Source organism: Eubalaena glacialis, chromosome 8, assembly GCF_028564815.1.
Source record: "Eubalaena glacialis isolate mEubGla1 chromosome 8, mEubGla1.1.hap2.+ XY, whole genome shotgun sequence".
Taxonomy (NCBI): domain Eukaryota; kingdom Metazoa; phylum Chordata; class Mammalia; order Artiodactyla; family Balaenidae; genus Eubalaena; species Eubalaena glacialis.
This window is the reverse complement of record NC_083723.1, coordinates 103,522,755-103,544,420: the sequence shown is the minus strand read 5'-3', so window position 1 is coordinate 103,544,420 and position 21,666 is coordinate 103,522,755. Positions and strand designations below refer to the sequence as shown.

Sequence of the window (21,666 nt, the reverse complement as noted above, 5' to 3'; positions counted from 1 at the left end):
TACTTTAAAGGTATTTTTAATACAAGTAGGATGCATTTTAATTTTGTCTTTTAACTCAATCTGATAATATCTAACTTTTAATTCAGTGATAAACATAGTTTCATTGACCTAACATATGTTTGGTATTATTTGTTTATTATACGTCTTTTTATATTTTTGACATTTTTTTTGTTTTTTATTATTTTCTTTATTTCTCTCTCATCATATGAATCGTATTTTTTTAAATTAATTTATTTATTTGTTCTTATTTTTGGCTGTGTTGGGTCTTCGTTGCTGCGCACGGGCTTTCTCTATTTGCAGCGAGTGGGGGCTACTCTTCATTGCGGTGCGTGGGCTTCTCATTGTTGTGACTTCTCTTGTTGCGGAGCCCAGGCTCTAGGCGCGCAGGCTTCAGTAGTTGTGGCGCGTGGGCTCAGTAGGTGTGGCTCGCAGGCTCTAGAGCGCAGGCTCAGTAGTTGTGGTGCACAGGCTTAGTTGCTCCACGGCATGTGGGATCTTCCCAGACCAGAGCTCGAACCCATGTCCCCTGCATTAGCAGATGGATTCTTAACCACTGCGCCATCAAGGAAGCCCCATGAATCATATTTAATTTTATTTTCCTATTGAGTACTAAATTTTATTGGTATGAAACTATATGACTGTTGAACAAATAGGAGATCTAGATATTTTTAAATTATCAAAGTTAAGGGAAAAATCAGTACTGCTCTCCCCATTACATGAAAAAGATTTTAATTGTTAATTTTTATTGTACTCCTTTTCAATTAATACAGACCTGTGAATAATATTTTTCAGAAAGGGTATATATGAGGATATCTTTTTTTATTTTGACATATGCTTCCAAATTTGGGTGAGATGCAGCCTTCTTTGTATACATTCTGTACATCCTTGCCTGTTAGTATTAAATATTAGAGAGATTAATAAAAAATAATAATAAATATAAAAAAGACATGAAGAGAGAGAAAGAAGGAAGGAAAGAAGAGAGAGAGGGGGGAAGAGGGAAGGAGGACAAGGAAAGAAAGGGTATGTTTATGATGTAGAGATACATCCACTCCTTTTCTAGGGGTGTTATAAATTAGGAAGAAGTAAAAATTATGAATGTTGCTTTAAAAAATATCACATTGGAATTTAGAGAGAAGTAAAGGAAGAGAAAAAATAGAACTTGCTAAAGAAATCAGTAAACACCTTGTATTTCTTGATTTCCTTTTTAAAGACTCGAGATTGCCTTTTATCCTAACAGCTGCTGCTTTGAAGAAAAGAAAAATCCACCCACTCCTCAAGTCTCTGTCTATTTGTAATTTCCCAGCTCCCTGGAGGCCTGGTGAATTGTGTGCATTTTTCCAGAGAAAGATTGCCCAGCTAAGTACTATCTTGGGTTGCAGCCTGGGTAAACTTGAACTATCACAAGGCCTTCCCAATAACACACCTCTGTAAGTTCTCTCAGTGGTTCCAAGGCCCTTGTATCTTTCACACATGGTGACTGTCACAGACTATAATAGTGTAGTTTCATGGGAACGAACTGAAGGCTTGACGAAATCATTTACAAGCTTCTTTATGCCTCCTTTTCCTTTTAGAACCATACCTGAACTATGCCTCCCAGGTTACTGGTATTTGATTGCAGCAGAATTCCTATGGGATTAAAACCATTCATACTGATGAATACTTTATTGAATAAACATTTCAACTTTGACCACTTAATAAAGTTTAGAAAATAAAATCTATATTTACTTTATGTTAAAAGAATTACTTTCAAAATATGCCTCTTTGTTGCAAGGACCAATATGTTAAAAATGAGTAATGCCGGGCTTCCCTGGTGGCGCAGTGGTTGAGAGTCTGCCTGCCAATTCAGGGGACACGGGTTCGAGCCCTGGTCTGGGAAGATCCCACATGCCGCGGAGCAACTGGGCCCGTGAGCCACACCTACTGAGCCTGCACGTCTGGAGCCTGTGCTCCGCAACAAGAGAGGCCGCGACAGTGAGAGGCCCGCGCACCGCGATGAAGAGTGGCCCCCACTTGCCACAACTAGAGAAAGCCCTCGCACAGAAACGAAGACCCAACACAGCCATAAATTAATTAATTAATTAAAAAAAAAATGAGTAATGCCTACTGTGACCATTTATTGACCGTGTGCCAAGAATTATGCAAATGCTCAAATATATTCTCATTTATTGTTTTATTCTTCACAGTAACTTTGTAAAGTGCATGTCACCCACTTTTTGGGTAAAAAAAAATCTGAGGTTCACAGAGGTTAAGTAACTTTCCTAAAACCTCCTACCTTTTTTTTTTTTAATTTTTATTTTTATTTATTTATTTTTATTTTATGGCTGTGTTGGGTCTTCGTTTCTGTGCGAGGGCTTTCTCTAGTTGCGGCAAGTGGGGGCCACTCTTCATCGCGGTGCGCGGGCCTCTCACTATCGTGGCCTCTCTTGTTGCGGAGCACAGGCTCCGGACGCGCAGCCTCAGCAATTGTGGCTCACGGGCCTAGTTGCTCCGCGGCATGTGAGATCTTCCCAGACCAGGGCTCGAGCCCGTGTCCCCTGAATTGGCAGGCAGACTCTCAACCACTGCGCCACCAGGGAAGCCCAAACCTCCTACCTTTTAAGTGACTAGTCTAGGAATTGGACTCACATCTTTTGACTCCAAAAGCCAGGTATTTACATTCTCTCACAGCGTATAATATTGATTATACGTTAATTTTCTTTTGAGGTGGAGAAAAGTAAGATGACCCTAGAGAGTTAAACATTTTCCTTGAAGAAGTAGGGAGTAAGATCATTTGCTTGGGAAGTGCAGCAAATTATGAAAAAGACTTCAGGCCACCTCCATGAGAAATGTCTTTGAGCATCTGTAAAAAGTTAATAATTGTGGTGAGAGCCCAAAGGAAAGTAGATGGCACAAATGTATAATGGTATAGTCACCAGAATCCTGTAGCTCTCAGTCAAGTCTGGACAGGGAAGAGGTAGAAAACATGAACAACAGAGCTGATTCCAGAGACAAACAATTCTAGAGATTGGAAATGGAAAGCAAATGGAAAATCTAAAGTTAGCATCTGGTTACGTCTACCTCTGACTCTCAGTGGCCATGATGCCCTTGCAAAGTAGCCAATGGAGACTACCCTGACAAGTCCTGACCTCCACCTCTGACCAGCAGAGGAACTCACCAGCACAGAGGCAGAGCTCATCATCGCAAATTCTTTTACCTGATTCATGGCAGGTTGTGGAATTTCTGAATCAAAACCCAAAACCTCTGTGAATCAAATCTTTTCCCCTGTTCCAGAACCTGATTCTGAAATAGTCAGGTATGAACACATTTGGTCCTTAAAGAATGCATTTTTTTAAACTTCCCTATATGGAGCAAGTTTAGCCTTTTCTCTGGAAAAATGAGAAAATAGAAATAACTCACTGCAATTCTGAAAGGCATCACTGTTCAAATTAAGGGATCCACTCAACTATGTTCTTGTGAAAGAGTTATTTCTAGAAATAGAAAACAGTTTTTAGATAATCATAAATTTTTGTTCTCAGCATGGTTTCTATGTAAAGAGATGTTTCCATAAAATTCTTCAGATATTAACCAAAAGAACTGCTAACTTAAGGTCTATTATTTGATTAAATAATTGCTTTGTGAATTTTAATTTTTACAAACATGTAAATTGGTAATATATAATATGGGGTAAAATGTATTTTCAAATATTTGATGTCACAATCTTTGAAGTAGAAATAAAGGCTATATTGAAAATTTGTAGAGAAAATTGTGTGTAGAGACAGCATGGTTATTGACCTGCTTTATTTTTCTCAATTGTCTCTTTTTGGGAAAACCTGTTCACAGCTGTGTGTCTCAGCCAAGTTTGACCTGCTCTCCCAGCATAAAGGAGGGCAACGGTTGGCTGTGTCTATGAACTCTTTAACCCCTGCCACTCATGTCCCTGGACGGGTCACAGTAATGGTATGTGCAGGCTCCTGTTTGTCCCACCAGCTTCCTAAGCCTGGACCTGTCAGTCACGCTAAGGCTTTCCATTTCCGGTCCCTAGAATTATTTGTCTCCAGGATCAGGTCTGTTGTTCACACTTTCGACCTCTTCCCTGTCCAGAATTGGCTGAAAGCTATGGGATTCTGGTGACTACACCAGTATACATTTGTGCCGTCCACTTTCCTTTGGGCTCTCACCACAATTATTAACTTCTTATACATGCCCAAAGACATCTTGGAAGTGGCCTTAAGTCTTTTTCGTAATCAGCTGCACTTCCCAAGCGAATGATCTCACTCCCTACTTCTTTAAGGAAAATGTGTAGACTCTCTAGGGTCTCCTGTAGTTACTTTTTTCCACCTCACAAAATTTTTAAAGAAACTATCTTTTTCCTGCTCCCCTTGACATGTTTATTGCCTCTCTTCTTTGATGGAGGAGGAGATCAGTGGCCTTGTTTGGAGAATAACCCCTGCACTCATGTTCATGATCCTTCCTCTTCTCTTTCATGCTTTCCTCTCTCAATTGCTGCCACTTCTTTAGTCTGTCCCTCTTCACTGATACTTTGTCTTCTGCCTACAAATGTTCTCAAATATTCTGTCTGTACATGAGAGTAGAGTGATACTTTAAAACACCCTCAGGGAGAACGAAGTTTCTTGGCTTTTGAAGTTTCTGGGCACAGATGGAATAAAAGATGCACTAGAAGTTTTGGACCAGAGGGAGGAGGTGAGAACCAACATTCCGTAGGGGCATTTAAGAAGGGGTTGCTGCAAAAGTGGGTAGGTCACATCATGAAGTCATACTTTCTAGCAGCACTCACCTTCGGGACTCTGAGAGAATGACATAGGTAGACACCACAGGGGAGTAAAAGGTATTATAGAAAAACTGTAGTTATTACAAGCCTAACTGATCTCTTTCTAAATTTCAGTGCATTTCTGTAGAGAAATAACTTAGCTGTCAAATACACTTCTCTGGGTAACTGCTTTATAACTCCAGATAGTTATGGAAAATACTGCTGCCAACATGATTTTTAAATTAGGCCAATTAGACTGAAAAGACAGGAGTCTAAGATGGACTATATATAAGGAAGGAAAAAAAAACTATTTTAAGAAAGAGATCAGGCTAGCCTTTTCGAAAGGAAAAATAAATACATTATTAAATTCGAATGCCTAAATTTAAATGTTTCCTAATCTAATTCAATTGTATCACATAGATTATTATTAAACACCTACTGTGTGTCTAGCTATGCTAGAGAATGCAAATGTCTGGCTTAAAGTTAGCCTTCTATAAGTGGATACTGTCATTATTGAATTACTTTTGCTAGTTTTCTGAGTTCCATAAGGTCAGGGGCTGTGCCTTTAACGTTTTGAAACCCCAATCCTAGTGTAGACTAGGGTGTAGAAGACACTAAATAAACGGTTGTTGAAGGAAAGAAACACCACTAAGATGACATATTTACTGGTACTCCATTTCCCCCAATACACACAGCTGATGGCAGTCAGTTTGCTTGTAATAATGCACACCCCATGTACTATTAGAATACTCATTTTGTTTCCACTTTGCTTACAATTCTGACTCGTCTTTGAAATTCTAAAGGTGAATGTAGGGACTTTAACTTTTAATTTTTGTAATGTCTAATACGTAATAATAGCCATAGCCTCTTTGTAGAGATGAAAGTTAATCTGCCTTTGCTGCTCTGGTGAGACATTGTAGGTTCTTGACTATGGGAGGGTTGTGATGATAGTAATATTTGGGGAAGATTTATCAAGTAATTGTGTAGAAATGGATTGTTATGAAGAAAGACTGGTGATAGGACTGCCAGGTAGGCATGAGGTAAAAAGGACCAAGGTCTTAGTGAGTGTTTTATTGACTTTTGCAGTTGATATGGCAGATATTGGGTATGGATGAAGCATATTGAATAACGGGAGTCTTTGGAAATAAGGATCTGAGGAAAATGCACATAATACTTTTTACAACCAGACTTAGAGTGGTTTGTACTCTCTCTGTCAGTTACTATTCATGTTAGTCTTTTCTTTAGTATGGAGTTTTAGAAAAGACAAAAGATCCTGTATCCTGAGAGAATGTTGACCTACTGTGATGATCAGTTTTATGTGTTAACTTGACTGGGTCACACAAGGAGTCAAGATATTTGGTCAAACATTATTCTTGGTGTTTCTATGAGGGTATTTTCAGACTTACATTTAAATTGGTAGACTGAGTAAAGCAGATTGCCTTCCCCAATGTTGATGAGCCATATCCAATCAGTTGAAGGCCTGACCTTCCCATGAGTAAGAGAGGATTTTTCCTGCCTGACTGCCTCTGAACTGGGACATTGGCTTTTACCTGCCTTCAGACTTGAACTGAAATATTGACTCTTCCTGTATCTTGAGCCTGACAGCCTTTAAACTGGAACTACACCAGTGGCTGTCTTGGGTCTCCAGCTTGCTGACTTGGGACTTGTTGAACTCCATAATTGTTGACTCATAAGTGCATGAGCCAATTCCTTATAAATCTCTTTAAATATATATATTGAAATACATACATATATATATATACACACACATCCTGTTGGTTCTGTTTCTCTGGAGGGCCCTAACTAATCACCTTCTTTATACATTTTCCCAGTGTAATAGGTGATTTCTCTCAGGTTCACATGGATATTGAAACAAAAAGAAACAACACTTGATATCACTTGCATATTCTTTCTACTAAATATACTGTCAGTGACATTAAAATTAATACCAACCCTTGCAACCTTTTTGTGTTCTCTCCTATCTTAAAATAATGGAACTTTTATCTAAAATTCATTTCCTAGTGATATATTTAATGATTGCTTGGATCTTCTTTACTTGCCTTAGGTTTTAACAAACTAGATGACATGTAAAATAATAAGTAGTTTGAAGTTAACATAGTGAAATTTCCTAAAAGAAACGGTCCTTTGGTTACTTACTGCCATTTCTAAATATGCCAAGATCTTTTTTTTCTTTTTCTTTATGATGAATACTTTCATCTTAAAGGTTGAACACTTAAACATTTTGGAGCTCTCCCATATTTTCAGATAGTGAAATCTTAAAAGTTTTGTATGTTTCAATGGCTGTGAATTAAAATAACATTGATGATAAAATGCTGGTTTTATATATATACATGTACATATACATACATACATTCATATATACATACATATGTATATATACATAACATAGGTGTGTCAACACATATATCTGTATGTATTCTCCCTGTAAAGATTTCATGCATGCAAATATACTTAGGTGGAAATAAAGCATAGTTTCAAAGAATGACTGATATAGCCAGTTTTCAATATGTAGCAATTATGAAAACAACTACCACCACAATGATGTTGATGATTATGATGATAAAACATGCATATGGGATGGGCAAGTTTACACAACAACAAGGAGATTGGCATCATGGCACATCATAGCTATTGATGTTGTGAATGTATTTATAAAGAAGAGCAAGTCAGCTTCTCTAGGTAGTTATCAGAGAAAATTGAGAAGACTGGAGGTTACTGTCTCAGGGTCTGTGTTAGAAGTATGAAGCAAACATGCAGTAAGAGGCTTGTAGATGACCAGAGAGCCTGATTTAGTTTTTTGTTGATGGTAACTAGGCAGGAGAGGTCCAGACCTTACTGGATCTGAGGAAGTGTTCATGAATTTCAGAGAAAACACAGGGGAGGTGGTAGTAGGGTTAATAGAGTGGAACTGCCTACGGTCTTTGATAATAGCCAATATAAGAAATAGGCGCTTGGATGTGCCGTGCTCAGAGGGCTTTTTCCTGACTCTTGTAATTTAAAAAATTTGACCTGGTTCAGATGAGGGTCTCCAGGTGGAAAACTGTTCTTTTATAGACTCTTATTTACAACCTCTCCTTGACATAGGCTCTTAGATGTCCAGTTAGCATCTCAAATTCAAGTTGTGCAAAAAAAATTCTTGATGCCTTAAACACAAACTTATTCTATCCCAAGAGTTCCCATTTCAGTGAATTGTACCACATCTATCCTTTGATTCAGCTAGAAGCTGAGGACTCACCTTTTTTTTTTTTTTAATTTATTTATTTTATTTATTTTTGGCTGTGTTGGGTCTTCGTTGCTGTGCATGGGCTTTCTCTAGTTGCGGTGAGTGGAGGCTACTCTTCATTGTGGTGCGCGGGCTTCTCGTTGCTGTGGCTTCTCTTGTTGCGGAGCACAGGCTCTAGGCGTGTGGGCTTCAGTAGTTGTGGCACGAGGGCTCAGTAGTTGTGGCTCACGGGCTCTAGAGTGCAGGCTCAGTAGTTGTGGCACACGGGCTTAGTTGCTCTGCAGCATGTGGGATCTTCCCGGAGCAGGGCTCGAACCCATGTCCCCTGCATTGACAGATGGATTCTTAACCACTGCGCCACCACGGAAGCCCGAGGACTCATCTTTAATTCCTCCTTTCCCTCCCTGCTGCTGCTACTACTACTACCATTGCTATCACTACTCCTACTACTATCACCACCACTACTGCTGAAACAGCCCCATAACTAGTCTTCCTGCTTTCTTTTTCTACAAGGCATCCAGAGTAAGTTTTTAAAACTAGATCATGCCTGATTGAAACTCTTAATTGATTTTCCAATGTACTTGGGAAAAAATCTGAACTTGATCTCACTGGCATAGACCTTATCTGCCTTCTACTGTATCTCATCCTTCCCATTCCCACCTGTTTGTTCCAACACCAATGACCTTTCTGTTCCTTGAATGTGCCAAGCCCTTTTCCAGCCTCACTACCCTTTGCACCTGCTGTTCTCTCTGCCTAGAATTCTCTTTTCCTGGTTTGTCACCTGCCTCCTTTTCATTCTTCATGTCCTTATCACTTGCTATTCTTCAACAGACAACAGAAACCACTCCATTTTTAGCAGGAAGGAATCTCACATGATAGATGAGTGCTTACAGTTTGTTGGGAAGGCTTGGGAAGAGCTCCAGATTGGACCTTCGAGGGTGAACCCAAGAACACCACCCCAGAACTGGTCCACCAGCACTGCCTCATCAGGAAGTGGGGGAATCAGGAAACCACTGTCCCAAAACTTCTGGCTTCAGGTTGTACCGCTGTCACCATGCCACAAGCAGGGCATGGGAGATGGGCTTGTCCAAAACACACCAGGGGATACAGGCAGCCCACTTATAATGATCACTACCGTCTGGCAGACTCACTTCTTAGGTTGTCGCAGAGGGGTCCAGATTCCCTACCCTAGCCTCCTTGGTTACTCTGTTTGCTTCTGTCATCTCCAATGGCTGGGATTAAGTGGACTATAAGCCATTTTCTACTGCTGGTGGTATTTCCAAGACTAAACAGAAGCATTTCTCACAAAACCTGACCATTTGAATTCAATTCTAGATCTTGTAATAATAAAAATCAAAAGGAAGACTATAGTCTAAGGTTTTCCAATACCGTTTTAAACAGGCTACTCAGAAGTCACTGGAAGAGTTTACTAGAAACACAGATTTATTTTTTTAATTCCTTCCTGGAAATAATGAAGTCCTTGGTGAAGCTCAAGAATCTGTTCCTTATAAAAACCACCAGTGCCTCTGGTACATGGTTAGATTTGAGAACCAGGAGACTAGAAGTATCTTGAGGTCCCTTCCATATTTTGTATGAGAATTCATAAGTACCTTTTACATATATAAGCAATGGTATTAACTAAGATAAGAGCTATAAATGGGCCTGCAGTGTGAACTGACAGGTCCACTGTGCTCCTACGGCTCTGCATTGCATGTGGTTGCAATTCAGCCCAACCCAACACTCTGAGGCTGCAGCTGGGAGCAACTGTGACTAAACTGATTCCCATAATAGCTGACTCATTTCATTGCTTCCTGCTTCTCTTATTGTAGTTTAAAATGTTTGCCATGGAGAGCCTAGCGCACTGCCCAGAGCATTTCAAGTGCTTGGTAATTACTAGTTATATATACATGTTTATTAAAAGAAGGAAGGGAGGGATGGAGAGAGGGAGGAAGCAAGTAATGGGACAATGTGGGAAATATAGCATAGAAACAAATTTACTGTTCTTAGGTCAGGATGGAATTTTGACTTAGGAACATAAACACTTAAAGTCTCTGGAGAAGAAGACCACATTATTTTCTCCACTGTTTTATGACTATCAAAAAATTAAATTTTGTTGCACTGATTTTTAGGCATCTGAGAGCTTAGGTAGCTGCTTTTTTTGGCTGAACATAACTTAAAAATAAATAATAGACATTTTTATTTCATCAAGTGTTGTGAGAATGGCCTTGGGCTGGGTGCACTCAACTGAGCCTGGAGTTCTAGAGGCCCCTTTACCACCCTTATCAAATTATGTAATTTATTTCTCTCAACTTTTTAAACTCTAAAATGTAGATTATGATAACTTTTTAGTTATAGGATTCTTAAGAGAATCAATTGAGCTAACGAATGAGAACATGGTAAGAAATATTTAAAAGTGAGATCTAAAAAAGATTACTTGGCATTCTTGCAGAAATAGGTTTTCTTTTTTTTTTTTTTAGAAATAGGTTTTCTTAAAAATCAGTCATTAATTGCTTGAATGTAGAGGTATGAGGTATTTGATTCTGATACAGTCTTCAGCTTTATTTTCTTTGAATTGAATTCTTGGATTCCTGATTTCCTTTAAGTCCAACATGATTTCTTTCAAACACTGCACATGAAACGGCTTTTTATGTTCATTAGTGGTCCCAATATTGTGCAATTACAGTTGTTCTGTCTGCTCTATACCAACCTCCCACATATTAAATCGATGTGTAAAGTCAAGTGGGTGATTAAAAGGACCCTATGAACTATCTGAACAGTGTCTGCCTTGGTTCTGATGTTCTTCTATTTCATTGTGGACCCAACACCAGTTCAGTTAATGTCCTCTATCCCCTTATGCAGCGATGCTTAGTTACCCTGAACAGATGTCACAGTGCCTGGAAAAAAATCAGTTTTTCAATAGACGCAGATCTTATTTCTCTGAGGAATAGTTTCCATCACTCTCCTTTGAGCCAATATTTATCATTGCCCTGAAACATATGCATTGCAGCTAGAAGGATACAACCAGCTCAGGCAAGCAAGCCCCCAGGGGGGTTAGGGCACTTCTGGGGCACCCTGGCTCTTTATCTGGAGCCTGGAAATGACTTTTTGACACACATCGAATGGAGAACCTCATCAGACACTGAAAATGGCACCCTGGAGTCTGCAGAAACCTTCCGACTGCTTCAGATGCAGAAACATAAAAGTCAAATTCAAAATGTAGTAGAAAAATGAAAGGAAATAGAAGAGGAAAAAGGTGATAAAAAGAAATGTATGAATTGCTTTTCTAGTTAGCCGTCTTTACAAAGTCATAGGGGGTGTGTTTTGTCCATTGAAGTCCAGAGTCCTTGGGCGTCTAATGAAAATATCATGAATTTTCCCATTGCTTTCCATTTTAAAATTTTGAAAGCAAGGGGATTGACATTTGGCGTCAATCCAGCATATACAAAACAGCACGACAGAGCTCTTATAAGCTTATTTTTATTGAATTCGATCCTCATAAAAGCAGCACAGTTACACTTGAGGGACAGTATGGAAAATGGCTTTGCCCTGAATTTTGATAGCATTGTTGAATCTTTAAATCTACTATCATTTCGGTCATTGTATCATTCGTCTTTTCCTCTGAAGTCCTTTGATAGCAATCGTGTTTTACAGATGAACCCATTAATTCACTGGAACTTAAGTGATTAGCTCTGCTTGGCAGTCAGGTGCAGGGATAAGGTTAGATAAAAGTCCCTCAGGTTCAGGTGATTGCTAAGCCTTGAGGGCAGCAGCCAGACCTTCAGAAATCATCCACCAGCTTCTCCCACCACATTTAAAAGAAAGTTTATTTCCCTTTACAGAAAAAGTGCTTCTGAAGATTTTAAGGATCAGGTTGCTGGAAATATATGCTTTTCTCCTCAGAAGCTATGATTATAATTTAGGGAGAATTCCTTGAAGTAAATATAAATGTATTCCAATCTGTGCAATACACACGTAATTAATAATTTGGTAATTATTTATTTGACTTGCTGATGTTCCAGGCACTATGGTAGGCTCTACTGGGGTCACAAAGATAGGTAGCCCATAGAATCTGACCCCGTTGATCAATTAATTCATTTCTTCATTGTTTTATCCATTGATTTATGATAGTCAATAACTGATAAATTAAAGAAAAAATAGCTTATCAGGTAAGGCTGGATGTTGTAGGAAACATCAGATGGATAAAGTGTTAACAGGCAGATAAGTCTGGATCATTCCAGGTATAGAAAAATAACATGACACTTTTCCTTCCCAAATAGATCCCAGAGGTGGAAAAGCATTACTAAACATATACTTACATTTAGTGAGTAGCACATACCCTGATATGCCTGGAGTGTTTTGTGACATGGATGCAACCGAAAAATAATATTAATATAAGTTAAATACTGATAAAATAATATAAAAGATAAGCATCCCTTTTGTTAATTTTCCTGCAAATTTATGTTTATTTGTTTAGTTTTCCTTCCACGGGGGAAAATAGAGCAATTTATTATATCTCAATCTTTGTAACAAACTCCACTAAATAAAATTACAACAAAGAGCAAGCCACTACATATACTTTAAAAATTCCCCTTCCATTTACTGTAGGAGAAAAACAACTCTTAAGATTAATTGTGAGGGTTCCACCAGAGTATTTCCTAATTAAAGATGACCAGAGAAACACCAGCCTTGGAGACTCCTTTAATTTGACAGCCTGGATACTTAGCATGTTTGAGAAGTAGTTCTGCAATCCATTCCATTAGTATCAACCTCTGGAACTTAGCTCAAACAATGGTAGTGCACAAAGGAATAACTTGCTTCTCCGAATAACAAACATTTACTGCATTTGCTTGCATTGTTTTTCACCTTTTTAGTAGATATTTTATTACTAAAATAAAAGAACTGTTTTATGGGAAAATTGCTCTAAGGTGCAGACTGTGGTGAACTTGGGGATCCAGCCATTGCAGCCTTGAGTATAATTTCCACCTGAAGGTTGGGTAAGAGCATTTTTGAAACGATGTGAGCAGCACTTAAGCACTGCTTCTATTATTTTCATCAAACAGTTTTTAATGCTTCTTTGTTCTTCCGTTGCTGAAGCTTCACATTAGTAACTGCTGATTGATGCTCAAAAGAGAGGGGGATTATGGGAGATAAGTATGGCATACTAATTCCTCTAAATTTGGGGATGGGAAAAAATGCAGAAAGATGTGAGGAAATGTTATAAACATTACAAAAGATAAAAAGAATGATCTGCAGAGGGATGATATGCTGATGTGTTATCCAGACAATAAAAGCTCTTTCCTTCACTGTCAGTTCCTAAGTGGAAACTCCCTTAGTTCTGAAGACCTTTACTAACTTACCTACATCAGTCCCCATCTTCCTCTCCTTCCCTCCAGCCCCATCTCTCCCTGTGCTTCTCTGCCTTCCTGCTCCCAAAGCCCTCCCTCCATCGCCAGCCCTTTTTAACCTCAGACAGCAGATATGTTCAAGTTTCTTCTCTCATAAAAGAAGAGTAAAAAGAAATAAGAACACCTCCCTTGTGTTAAACAACTAGGTGGGAGGAATTCTTTTCAATGTATACATATGTCAAATTATTACAATGTGCACTTTAAATATCTTATGATTTTATTTTTTAATTATACCTCCATAAAGCTGGGGGGAAACCCACAAAACACACCTTCTGTAAACCTCCTGCCCAGCTGAGGACTATCCGATCTCTCTCAATCACAGCTTCCTTTAAGGAGCCAGGGCTTCCGGGTGTGGCCACTGCATCCTGTACCAGGATAGGTATTCCTGATTTTTCTTTTCCTCCAAGGTGGCTCCATGTGATGGCATGCCACTGGTACTGATGCTGCCTTTTTTTAATATTTTGATATTTTGTTCATGAATTTCTGCCTTAATTTTGGTTTAAATTTTTTTTCATTAATGTAGTCTTTATTCTGATTACTGAGTTTTTTTGCCCCTTAATATTTGCATCCAATTGAGTGCCTCACTCACCTCACCCTAGTCGTGGCCCTGTGTTTCCACTAGGACATTTGGTCGGTAACTCAAGATAGTTGTATCTACCTTGAGTCAAGTCTCCTCTCGCACTGCTGCTCTCCGTTTCTGTGAATGTCATCACGTTTTACCTGGTTGCCAAAGCCAGAAATCTAGGGCATCCTGGACCTGCCTTCACTCTTTCCCTTATCCCCATCTCCTTAACCATGTAATCAACAATCATATTTTGCCTCCTTAGCTCTTTAATATCTTTCTTCAGAGTAAGATAAGACCCTCATAATTTCTTTCCTGAATTGCTATAATCATCCTCTATTCGTTTTGTATTGGTATGTCCCCCCATCCTTCCCCAGTTACATGGCTGCAGCCAGAGAAATCGTTCTAAAATGCAAATCTGATCATCCCCCTTGACTACTTAAAATCCTTCAGTACCTCTCCACAGCCTAGGATAGAATCCAGAATCCTTAGCAAGACATATAAGAACCTTAATCATTTGGCTCTGTTAAACCCTTCATTTCCATCTTCTGCCACTAACCAGTTAAGACCTTTGCTGGAGTACTTGCAGGGCCGTAAGTGGGCTATTTCCTCACAGCTTTGAGCCTTCTAGTGTGCTATTCCATCTGCCTGAAATTCTCTTCCTTTAAAATTCAGTTCGTAGGTCACCTTCTCCAGGAAGTCTTCCAGCTGTTTACAGTCTGAGCTAGGCATCCATTCCGTCTGCTCCCTGTCATTTAGTGCTTGCCTCTCATAGCTTTTATACTACTTCCTAGACAGTCTGCTTACCATGCCGTGAGCTCCTTGGGGGCAGGGACTATATCTTTTAACCCTTTGTCTCTAGTGCATGATATAGTTCTTGGCACAAAGTGGGTATTGCCCAAATTATAGAAGGTATCACTCTGGCGGTCATTTTTCTTTTCTTATTTTATTTATAACATAAACAACATTGCCTTTAAAAATATTTTCATATATTACTAACCTTGTATTGGGGTAGTTCATGATGTGTTGTATTGGCCTAGAATTTGTTATTCTTGAATATAGACACCTCAATCCCTCCCCTCCCTACCCTACCCTACCCTACCCTACCCTACACGCTCCTGGAAAAGTTACCCCATCTGGATAATCCTAGTAGGAACAGAGATCCTTAAAAATCATGACTTTTTCTGGGTGGGAGGGAGGGGACGCTGCCCTGCAGATGCTGGACCTGCTGGCACCGTGGGTGCAGCTGCCCTGCTGCACCTGTGACATTGGGGCAGAGAGGGAACGGCTATTTCTACACTGAGCACTCAGAACAGTGGGCACTAAGAATGGTTTGTAGCAGGACATTGCAAAACAAACAAACAAACAAAAATCATGACTTTACATGGGAGATCCATGAGGCAAGACCAGGGGTGCAGGCAGAAGCTAGAGTTCAGCATCAGACAGGACCATACAAATTCTGTTTCTCATTCTTAAGCTTAGACCTCCAGATACAAGACTTTATCAAAGCAAGAGACCATTGTTGGCCAGCTTAAATGCCTCTGGCTTTGGAGCTGGACAGAAATTGCATGGACATCTAGTCCGGGCAAGGAACCTAGAGGGGCAAACATATCTCAAGGGTCTGATTGACCCAGATTAATACAATTTAATAGCAAATGTGTGACAGAATCATTAAATCTAACTAGGTTTGCCTAAGCAGAATCCAGATGAGACACAAAGATCTAAAAATAAAATAGTATAATATTTCAACACTCAAGAGCTTTCTTGATCACTTTAAGGCATGCTAAGAATTTTCCATAGATATGACAGTTACGAGGCAATTAATGGAATACTTTGCAAATCAATTGCAGAAAAAGGAGAAAAAAATGAGTAAGAAACAGCTAAAGTAAAAAATGAAACTGCTATAAATATAGATAATAGCTTCCATTAAAAGTGTCTTCCAACATTGGAAAGTTTAATCACAGTTACACGCAAATCATTGGTTACACTCTATTTCACAGCTATCCAGCTTGGGAAAATCTATGCACCATTAAACATGATAGGTTCAATGTTTTTTATAATATCTGGTCAGCAGTGGAAAATTTTGTTAGCTGATTTTATTAACAAGTTTCAGTTTCATTTAATTTTAACAATAACAATTAAAAAGCAAGTACAATTTTTTTAAAAATCCGTAGACAACCTTTAAGATAAGATTAGACTGGCCTGTGCAGAAGTAGATCCTGGAATATAGTAGAATTGAATTTCTGGAAAAAAAATAATGCGTTTTCCTATTTGAAAAAGACAAGTTTAACTTTTACCTCAAGCCGTACACCAATATAATCACAGTGAGATCAGATCAGGGTCTTATGTGTAGTAGCCAACCATAAATCAATTATTTAAAAAATGTAGATAATGCATATCTAATCTGTAGAAGAGGAGGAATTTTTCTAAACTTAAAGGAACTGAGGGGAAAAAATCACATAGGGAAATAATAGATTTAACTAAATAAAAAGCTTAAACACTATGAACAAAGCTAAGGAGAAATAGCGGGGAGAAATATTTGCTTCAAATATAAAAGAAAACATTAATATATTGAATATTTATAATGCGTATACAAATTTCTAACAACCTCCCTCAAAATCCTAAAATATCAATCAACAAAGAACATATTCAAACAATTCACACAAGAAACTGCACTTGACTATTTATGAAGACGATTAAGCTTTAGAAGTGATCGATTAAACATAACTTGAGACATCATTTTTCACCTATTGAATTAGAAAATATATGCAGGAGAAATATTTTGGGTTGATGAGAGGGCAAAGAGACGAGAGTGCTCTTTTATATGGCTGGCAAAGGATTAAATAGGTTATAAAGTAAAGAAAACTTCCTGGAAAATAACTTGCCAGTTATTCTCTTCTTACACTTTGGTTCAGAAATACCTCTTCCAAGAGTTTTACGCTAACAATCTGAAGTAAAAAGTATTTGTGTGTGAAGATTTTTGTTAAGGCTTTTACTGTTAGAAAAAATACACAAATGGCAGTAAAATGGAATATAATATAGGCATTAATATTACAGTAGTTTAATGAAAAGAGAACATCCTTTTAAGTATAAAATGCAAATCCTATACATGGTGTGATGGATAGGACTTACATATACCAAAAGACTGAAAGAAGAATGCTGGTCTGTTAAAATGAGTGTGTATGGTTGGTAGCTTTATTATTAATTACTATTGTTTTCTGGTATTTTTCTCTATCTCCTTGATTTTCCAAAAGGGGCATTTATTATTTTCAAAATCAGGAAAATAAACATTGCTAATAAAAGGATTTGGTTGAAAATGGATCACAAGGGAATAATGTTAATATAACACTTCCTATTATTTACCAACCTTCAATAAATTAGCAGATTCTTTGTACCCATGTTGACAATTTGGTTTCCTGTCTTGTCACTTGTTATTCCAGTCAGTGACTACTGTGATCTTTAGGGGAGATACCATATCTAATTAACATTAGTGAAGTTTAAGGCAATTATTAAGTTATTTACTTCTCCAGCCAACTCTTCCCTGTTGAGGGCTTGGGTAGTGAAGCAAGGGGAGGGGAACACCATTCTTTGTGATAATTTCATGAGGGGTAGTTAAATAAACCAATCATTAGGCTACAAAAAGAATTTGCTCATAAAGTATGACCTACTAATTTTCTGATTTTGCATCTGTTTTACAAGGTTGATATTTGGAAGGCGATTATTTTACTTTTGTGGGATTTGACATTTGTTAGGAATCAACTGCTGAAAGAATAATGCAGTTAAAATAACCTTAACTAAATTCAGAGTTAGTAAGGAACTCTTCCATGGTAGGGAAGAGAAAAATTGCAACTTTTGTTGTTGTTGTTGTTGTTAGGACAGTGTAAACTCCTATATTCTGCAGCTAGGAGAAGCAATGGATGTAGTTTTTGAGATTCTGAAATATTCTCAATTTATTGCTCAGGGCCACAGTATTTTCCCATTATGTGCTGCTGGAAGAGTTCACCCTTCCCAGGGTGACATATTGAACACATCTTCCAAGTGGAGAGTTATACTGTGTCCTGAAGACAGACAGCTCCCTTCCCAACACTTTTAACACAGGTCACCCAGTGTTGCCAGCAAGGACATAGAGAGTGGCCTTAGCAGTCACTATCCTTGGTGGGTGACAACTAGAGGCCTTTGGGACTCAACGATGAGGCATTTCCTCACCATTCTGTTTACCTCTTACTCTACAGCAAGTCTGTGTATCTGTCATTACTACAGAGTTTGACACAATTATAGCAAAACTTCAAAGATTGCAGTGTGAAAATTTAAATGCTGGTTCTCAGGGGTGTCCTCTGACTTTAAAGATACAGAGAGTGTTAGTTAGGCCTCCCACTCCTCTGTCAAGGCCCTCCTCCCAGGGAGAGCCTGACTCCCTCTTGTGATTAGGCAACATGGTCTTTTCCATCCCCGCCTTTCACTTCTGGCCCCATCTCCTCCCAGCCTGTTTCTCCCTCCCTCAGAGTACCAGGGCTCTTGTCTTCTCTCCATCCTACCCCACAACTGCCATGGAGAAAAAGCTTCCTACATTCCTTTACACTCAGATCCAAATATTAGTCCATTTATAGTAAGATTTCCATCATTCTTGGTTCCATTTGCATTTAAAAGGCCCCGAGGGTCTGAGTAGTCTACAGGATTAAATTCTGATTGAGTAGAATTCCTTGAGTTGTCTGGCGAGTCCTGTGGGGATTGGTGCCCCTTCCTATCCAGCTGGCTCTGTTCTTGAACAAGGACGCATGATGAAATTGATCAGCTCCACTCTTACTCTCCTGCTCTCATGCTCACCTTCTCCCTTCCCAGTCTCATCTCTACAGGTACACAGGCTGCATCTCAGTGGGCCCAAGTGGGATTTCATTTCTCCAATATTGTCCATAACTGAAGTTTTGGTCCTTCTGGCCAGCGCTAGTAGCAGTAGCAATAAATTCAGAAGCAGCTCCAACACAAGAATTTGTCTTTGCTTTGACTGCTTTATTTACACGATTAGAGCTTATCTTTTATAGTTTCCTCTGGCCAGCTTCTTTATAATAACCTGCTTTATAGAGAACCTCCCACCTCACAGTTCCCTGTCCATGTCATCTTATACAGAGGAAAACAGACCCCCCCAAATGATATTCAATCAGTCCAACAACGGCAACAGATACATATATCCTCTCAGAGTTCAGTCATATAGCAAGAGTTCTACGCCTGATAATTCAGAGACTTCTCATATATTTGGTATATACATAAATTGTATGTATATATACAAACACAAAGAAGTACTGAGTTATTATTACAAGTGAAAATACAATCTACAATCGTTAGTGGGATAAATTTGCAGAGGCAGATCTACTTCTGGCCAGTCCCTCCCTTTTTGTAAATGTCCTTTCCAGCCACACTACCCCCAATCACACCCCACACACTCTATTGTCATTCTCTATTTCATTATCTTGAGAGTGATTTTGTTGAGGCCAGAACCATGACTTATCATTCAGTTGGGAAACTGAGGCTCTTTGGTTTTATTCTACCCATAAGTAAATTTTCTTCTATTAGTCATCTAAAATAGACCCTGTGCTAAGTATCCTAAACACATTATCTTGTTCCGTCATCACAATAACTCATTACTGTAGTTGGCATAGTTCCTATTTTACAGGTAAGGATATCAAAACTAAGGATGGTTGTTACCTGTCTCAGGTCACTATTGTGCAGCAGGGCTCAAGGAGGATTCTATAGAATCACATGGTCAAGGAATAGGCTTTATTGGAGAATCTTACAAGCCAATGTCAGTAAGAGAAGAACATGCTCCTGAAGACTCAACATCCCACAGAGTGGTGGAAAAGGAGCAGCCCCGTGCTGGATACAGAGTGGGCTTATGTTCTAGTGGAAGAACATTGCCCTAACTGCTCTCTCTTCTTATGAGGCCAGGGTATGAGCCTCTTGTTAAGATAGTGCAAATATATTGTTTTGGATGACAGGCAATCTGCATTTAGTTGTCAGCAATGCGAGAAAACCAGCTACTCCAAATCTGGGCACCCTGGAACCCAGGGTGAAGTTGTAGCCCCTCTTCTGAGAACACTGTGGCCCTATCCCTTGGGAAAAGTGAGGGCTCCAGTTCTAGCTATTTTATTGTTCAGGTGATTGAAAGAGCATTTAGGGTTACTTTTTGAAAATTCTGCTTCATACCCCAGTCACACAGGTTGTAAGTGTGTGTGTATTAGACGAATGCAGAATTTAAACCCAGATCTCTGTGACTCCAAAGCTGATATGCTATCCATTGCCTATAATACTTATCAACCTTCTGTTTTCTTCTTCTTTATCCACAACTTCCAAAACTCACTTTCATTGCCATCCAGCTCAGCTCTACTCTGCCACAGGACAACCACACATCTGCCCTTAAATCTTTTTTTAAAACCGCAGGGAATATTTATTTTAAGTGAAAATATCCTTCTAAATCTTAGAGACTCCTTTTACCTTTTCTCAATGATAGCTAGGGTTCTATTGATCCCTGAATAGATGATGAATAGACCTTTCTTGGGGAAGTTTCTTCATCCAAGAGTACTGCTCTCTCTTGCATTTATAGGGCAAGAGAGGGATCATAGTATCCGTTTGCCTTGAGACTCCCATTCTACCACCATCACTGGACAATTTCTCTTCTTTAAAAGTCCACGCAGTCCTTATATATTAATGTCACTCTCCCCCAATTCTTGTTGGCATCATTTATTCCTATTTTAAATATTGATTTTTCTTGATAACTTCAATCGCTAAATATATAACTTCTCCCATTATCTCCTCATTAGTTTTGAAATTAATCTAAGCATCATATTGCAGCAATTTTCTTAATCTTAATAAATTTTCCTTCCAACCCTGTTCAGCTACACATTCGCTTGGGTATATTTAGGACCTCTGTATTATCTGGTGTGTTTTTTAGGGTTCTCCAGGGAAACAGTACCAATAGTATAGGTAGAGAGAGGTTTATTTTAAGGAATTGGCTCACATGATTTCAAGGGCTGGCAGGTCCAAAATCTGTAGGGTGGGCCAGTGAGCAGAGACCTGGCAGGCTGAAAAGGGTTGAAGTTATAGTCTGGAGTCCAAAGCCAGACTGGAGACAGAATTCCTTTCTTCTCTGGGGAATCTCAGTGTTTCCTCCTAAGGCTTTTTACTGATTGGATAAGACCTGCCCACGTCATGAAGCATAATCTGCTTTACTCAAAGTCTACTGATTTATACATTAATCACAACTAAAAATTACCTCACAACAACATCTAGACCAGTGTTTGATCAAACAGCTGGACCCCATCCCATAGGCTATTCAAGTTGACACAGAAAATGTAATATCCCATTTGGTATGGTTCTGCCTTTGAGATTATTAATGACACTCTCTTGATTTGATTTTCTTCCTGCTTCAGGGGCCACTCTTCAACTTTCTTATCTCATTGTTCCCATTTTTTTTTTTTTTTTTTTGGATAGCTCCGCTAAATATGGCTACCAAGATTTGATCCTTTGCTTTTCTATTACTCATTCTTTCTTCACAATCCCATATACTCCCAAAGTATCAATTTCATCTGTGACCCTTAGATTGTGTTCTCTTTCGCTTTGTTCTCACTTCCTTCTACTCATGAGAGCCCCTTTAATTTTCTGGAAAATATGAATGTATATTTTCAAGATTTACCTTCATATGACATTTTTAGAGTTC

General features: G+C 38.8%; 1 protein-coding gene and 1 non-coding gene across 3 annotated transcripts in view; both read left to right on the top strand.

Moving 5' to 3' along the window:
* Positions 1-21,666, top strand: part of GRM8 (glutamate metabotropic receptor 8) — a 761,438-nt gene that overhangs the window by 543,356 nt on the left and 196,416 nt on the right. The gene's annotated exons all lie outside the window — the stretch shown is intronic.
* On the top strand, positions 15,174-15,307 carry LOC133097070 (small nucleolar RNA SNORA43). Its single transcript, XR_009701946.1, has one exon. It is a non-coding gene; the product is annotated as a small nucleolar RNA SNORA43 (small nucleolar RNA).